The 6000-nt window shown below is 32.2% G+C and overlaps 1 long non-coding RNA gene across 2 annotated transcripts in view; it reads right to left on the reverse strand.

The window, feature by feature from the left end:
- LOC144287544 (uncharacterized) overlaps window positions 1-5780 on the reverse strand; it is a 77235-nt gene extending 71455 nt beyond the window's left edge. For both annotated transcript variants that reach the window (XR_013355328.1, XR_013355329.1), the window contains exon 1: window positions 5621-5780. This is a non-coding gene — a long non-coding RNA (uncharacterized LOC144287544). The remainder of the gene's footprint in view (window positions 1-5620) is intronic.
- Between the last annotated feature and the right edge of the window lie 220 nt (window positions 5781-6000).

Raw genomic sequence — 6000 nt, forward strand, 5'->3', positions numbered from 1 at the left:
TGAAAAAAAATTAAAAAGCAGATTTATGAATAGAAAAAAATAGAAAAACAATAGGAAGTAAACTGAGTAGTTTTGAACATTCAAATATATTTACTCTAAGAAAATGCACAAATTTTTGGCATAGCATGGAATGAAAATTAAGTGTCCTTGTCGTCGAAGGATTTATCTGTTCATGGCATCCTGCCTCTAGTACTATGGTGGAAGGGGCAATATAGTCTGACCAGCAAACAATACTGTCCCTTCTAATCTCAAGGTTGTCTATCCACGACAGCTCTGTCACTTCAGAAGAGAGATGATTCTTAAAGAATGACCACAGTTTACAGTAATTTAATTAATAGGTAACTACAAATTCACCTGCTGCTCCAGATTTCTTTATTGAAGAAATCAAGGCAACTTCTGACATTTAGTGCCAGCAGCTTAGCAAATGATTTTCCTCTACCCCAACAGAAAAACGTCACACCTTATGTTTACATCAATCTGGCCCCTATAAAATAACAGGAGTTTAGAGTTGAAAGAACTGCAGGGTTCGGATACTTTTTAAGAAGTCTGCAGAGAGACTCAAAGACAAAAGGGGAAACAAAAAAAACAAAGACAACAGAGGAAATTTTAGCCACTGACACTATGGTAGTGCAGACCATAAACAATCTCACTCCAAGCCAAATGAACATAAAACCTCACATTAAAGACCTAGTGTCTTTTACCCAGTACATTATGTTCAGCTATCTACAAAAAAGTTACAAGGAAGCTAAAAGGCATAAAACACTCTGAAGAGATAAAGCAAGCATCAGAACCAGACTTAGATGTGGCACAGACTTTGGAATGATTAGACAGGGAATTTAAAATAATATTAATAACGTCCTAAGGGCTGTAATAGAAAAAGATGACAATGTGCAAGAATAAATGGGCAATGTAAGCAGAGAAACAGAAACTCTCAAAAGAATCAAAAGAAAGCCTAGGAATTGAAAACACTGTAATAGAAATAAAGAATGCCTTTATTGGTCTAATTAGTGGACTGGCCATCTCCAAGGAAATAATGGTGAGGTTGAAGATAAGTCAGTAAAAACTTCCCAAACTGAAAACCAAAGAATAAACTGGGGAAAAAATGAAACAGAATATACTATGACTCTGGACAATTTTAAAAGTTGTAACATAACGGAAATACCAGAAGAAGAGAGAATAAAAGAAGAAATACTTGAAGTAATAAGGGCTGAGAATTTTCTGAAATTAATGAGAAACACAAAACCAGAGATTCAGAGAAACCATAAAATACCAAGAGGATAAATATGAAATAAATCAACATGTAGACATATTAAAACTGCAGAAAATCAAAGGCAAAGAGAAAATCTTGAAGCAAGCAGAGGAAAACACCTGTAATCTATAAGTTTTCTTTTTCTTGGCTTAGGTAATGATTATTTGATAATGTTTGCTCTTTTATACTCAACAAGTACATTTTTCATGTATTTTTCTATATACATATTTTCTTCCATATGAAATTTTATTTAAAATGAATTCCAGGTGTGTTTTACTATAGACTCATATGCTCCTAGCACTTTTTGTGTTTTTAATATTAATCATAATAATTCTGCAATCCAATGAATATAATTACAATGTGACAATTATTTGGGAAATAATGTATGCTAGTGTCACAATTATCACTTTGATTCTTGGATTTAGAAAATTCCTTAGAATATATTAAACACAGTCTGATCCATTATCAGCTGTCCTTTTTGTATAATTCTTGATGAGGGTTTATTTCATCTGAGTTTGGATACTTTATCATTATCTTCTACCTATCACTCTTGTAACAGATACTGTGTTATTACCAAGAATTAAAATGTGATTGATTTGCAGTCTTTTCTGTCAAAGAGCTCACAATGGCATGTGGGGGAAAATAACACAATTTTAATAACATTATTTTGTATATAAATATAGCACATGCAATAAATATCACATCTGAAATATGTCACAGAAGATACAGTTGCATTATCTTGATGAGGGTCCAGATACAAGACAATAGAAAGAGTATCAAAATGGTGACATTCAGGTTTAGCTTGTAAAGTAATGTACAATCTTGAAAACTGCAGTGTCAAAAAGGCATGGAGTTTCTATAAAAGTGGTTGTTTATTGCTGAGATGTATTTTATATGGGAAAATGGTATAATATAAAACCAAAATATAATTTGGGGCCAATGGGAAAGTGTAAATGTCAAGGTAAATAGTTCTATGAGGAAGCAGCCCTAGTTATTAGAATATTTTTATAAACCTGGAAAATGCTTTTTATTATTTCTCACCTAATTCCCCAGGTTACTACCCCTACTCTGATTTTGATATTGGACATCCTTGTCTTCATCATGATCTTAGTGAAGAGCATTCAGTCTTTCATAATTAAGGATTATTCTACCTGTGGGTTTTTTAGAGACTCTTTATCAGATTGAGGAGCTTTCATTTTCCAATATGTTGAGTCATTTTATCAACAGGGAGACAGGTTTTGTTAAATGATTATATTCCATTTCCTTTGAGATAATCATGTGGTTTTTGTCCTTTATTTTATTATTATGGTATACTACATTCATTGATTTTCAGATGGTAATCTAACTTTACATTCCTGAGATAAATCCCAATTTATCATAAGTCTTTTTATATGTTTCTGGAATCTGTTTGCTAGTGTTTTGTTGAGGAATTTTGTGTTTATATTCATAAAAGAACACACAATAGAATAGAGTAGGCTTTGACATTCAATTTAATCCAAAGTTATCACTCTATCGTCCTATGCCCATCTACTGCCTTCTGATTTACTTTGTTCCTGAGGCATTTTATAAGGATGATTGATAGGTAGACAGATAGATAGATAATTTCTTATAAATGTTTCAGCCAAATCATTTCAAAAATTCAATGTTATTGATTGCTCATGAGAAAATTCAATTTTACTTATTAGGATTTGTTAATTTTTGTATTTCAGATTTGAGATTTATAAATGATGCACTATAATTATTCAGTTAACCTGCATCGATTGTGATTAATCAGGTTTTAAAATATATAAATATATAAGATTATATGCATTTAGTAAGTTCAAACAAAAATGTTGTCTCTGATACAATCCATAAAGGAAAATTTTAGTTATCAATTAGGTAATACTGCAAATAAAAAGTATATCCATAATGTACCAAGCTCTTATTCTTGCTAAACAGGCATATAAACATTTAAATTTTAACTATTATTATGAGAAATGCCACTCAGCCAGAAATCAGATGAGTCTTAAAAAGTTTTAATACCTTTTACATGTCTTTTATTTTCAGGAAATATAATCAGTTGTGCAGAATGATTTGTTTCAATAGTCAAATGGATTGATCACAGTGTATACATTTGTATCTATTTTGTTGCAAATAGTAACTCAGTGATTTTTTCTCTTTGAAAAAAATCATATCAACTAGGTATGTTGTTTGATATCAATATTTTAAATGAAAATTTCAACAACAAATATGATGATAAGTAGTTACTTTGTTTTGAGTTAATTCTTCATAGACACCTCTGACATACCACTAACTCCATTCTTGCTCTTATTTTCCACCTGTTTTCTAATATTAACTCAAATAGTCTAATTTTGCCACCTAAATGCACAGTTATGTAATTCTAGACCTCTACTTTTTCTAGACCTTTACTTCCAATATAGTTATGGTAGTTCTTGTGATTTATTGTGATGTCTTAGAATAGAGTAAGCACTGAAATTATAAGTCAGACGACTTTTTTCTGTAAGCGACCATTTGTAGAAACCTGGGTGTGTTATCCAACCCTCAAATCTCAGTTTATCCACAAAATGAGAATAATAATAGTTTTCATTTGATCGTGTCATGAAGACTAAATGTAAGAATATATTTGAAAATCTAGCATAGAATACATTTCATGACCAATATTTTTTAAATGGCTATGATTTTTCTTGTGAGAGGTAATACAGTGGATAATTTAAAATACATAATTTAGATTCAGCCTTAACAGATTTCAAATCCAAGCTCCTTTGCATATTTGGTAATTATTTTCTTTATCCCCTAAATTATTCATCCGTAAGATTGTTAAGTGCTAGGATGAAAAGTAGAATAATACATTGGAAAATTTTACCAGAATGCTGACAAATAGTGAATTTTATTAATTCTTCACTTTCTCTAATTCCCACTCTTTCCCCACATAGCATTCAGAATAATTTCTTTTTAATATATATATATATATAGGCAGCCAGGGTGGCTCAGCAATTTAGCACTACCTTCAGCCCAGGGCGTGATCCTAGAGACCCTGGATCGAGTCCCACGTCAGGCTCCCTGCATGGAGCCTGCTTCTCCCTCTGCCTGTGTCTCTGCCTCTCTCTCTCTCTCTCTCTCTCTGTGTCTCTCATGAATAAATAAATAAAATCTTAAAAATATATATATATATAGGTGTGACCAAGTCACTCCTAATAAAATCCCACTAATATAGTAAATAATCCTTACTAAGAATTTACTTCTGGAATCATCTCACACTAATGCCTCCTCACTTTGTGCTAGCACCTACATACTTCACTTGCTTTTACTGAGTGAGTATCATGTTTTTATTCAACATTCTTTTTACCTGTCCTCTTTTCTAACTGAATGGTTTTTATGTTAATTTATCTGGAGAACACCTACTGCTCTAAGATTATTTTTTCAAATATCACTTATTCTGCATGGTCTTATTTGTCCATTTCTGTTAAATATATTAATCTTTAGAGTGTCAAGTAATTCTTTATATTCCTCTTTATAGCAACCTACATTGTATTTGTGATTTATATCATCATTTTTAATTCTTCTCCTGAATTAATGACAAAAACTATTGTAAGGTTTTTTATTTGTTTGCCTTTGCACTACGGAGTCATATTAGAGAAAATCACAGATGGTAGGCTCTCTTTTGTTGGGTTGAATTAAATAATGGTTAGGTTGTAAGCTGACATCTAGCCAATTAGCATTTTTTATTCACTCATTCATTCATTCATTCATTCACTCATTCGAACAATCTTCTTTCATCAAATATTTATGGAACTTCCATTATATGATTATTCTAGGCTCACTCATGGGCACAGTAAATTGAGTAAGACTTATTCCTCAAGTAGCTTAAAGTCAGTAGTACAAGGGAATGGGCAGCTAACACTGTGTTACTAAAATTTAATATTGGTAGAAGGGAAGTCTGAAAAGCAAAGTAGAAACATTAGAAATATTAGAAAAATATTAGCAGATGAGGAACCTAAAATAGGGAGTTTATCCTATTCTTTCCAGGAAAATGTTTAAAGAAGCAAATAAAAAAGGGCAACAGTGAAGTGAGTTATTCTGGCAGGACTTTGAGGGCTTATTTAAAATGAACAAGACCTGAACATGTAGATTTTTTATTTTTATTTAAGAGTTTGTTTCAAACATGTGATATAAAGCAAGAGGCTTACAATGTAGTAGAAACTGATAATGGAGTAAAATAGCATCTGGAAGGAAACAGGTCATAAAAGCTTGGAAACACCCCAAGGAGACCATTCTTTCTGTACTATTGAAATAATGACATTCAAAAGAGCAAGAATGGATACATGCAGATGGTGTTATGAGTCTGGAGTGGTAAGTGGAGGGACTTCATACCTTCCAGTATAGTCTTCTGTATGAAAGGGAAGTAAATGACCCCAGGTGGCATGCCTTCTTTCTCTTTTACTCTTCAGAAACAATCCAATGAAGAGTTCATAACCTGTGCCTTGCACCTCCACAGATTCTTTGAAAAGGCTCATGGCCAAGATACTAGCCCTTACATTATGGATGGCCCCTTTTAGCATTATGAGGTTATAAACATCATCATTTACACAACTGAATGAGACAGCTCTGACAGTTGGTCAAATAAGTGCTCTCTGTGCACCTTCCAGTCATATGTATTACATACTCTACCTCTTGCACTTAGTGTTTTTAATTTTAAATTTCCTTCTGTGTTGTATTCAGCAATACTTGCCTGTCCTTTCTTTTTTCTTCTC

The sequence above is a fragment of the Canis aureus genome, chromosome 17, assembly GCF_053574225.1.
Source record: "Canis aureus isolate CA01 chromosome 17, VMU_Caureus_v.1.0, whole genome shotgun sequence".
NCBI lineage: Eukaryota > Metazoa > Chordata > Mammalia > Carnivora > Canidae > Canis > Canis aureus.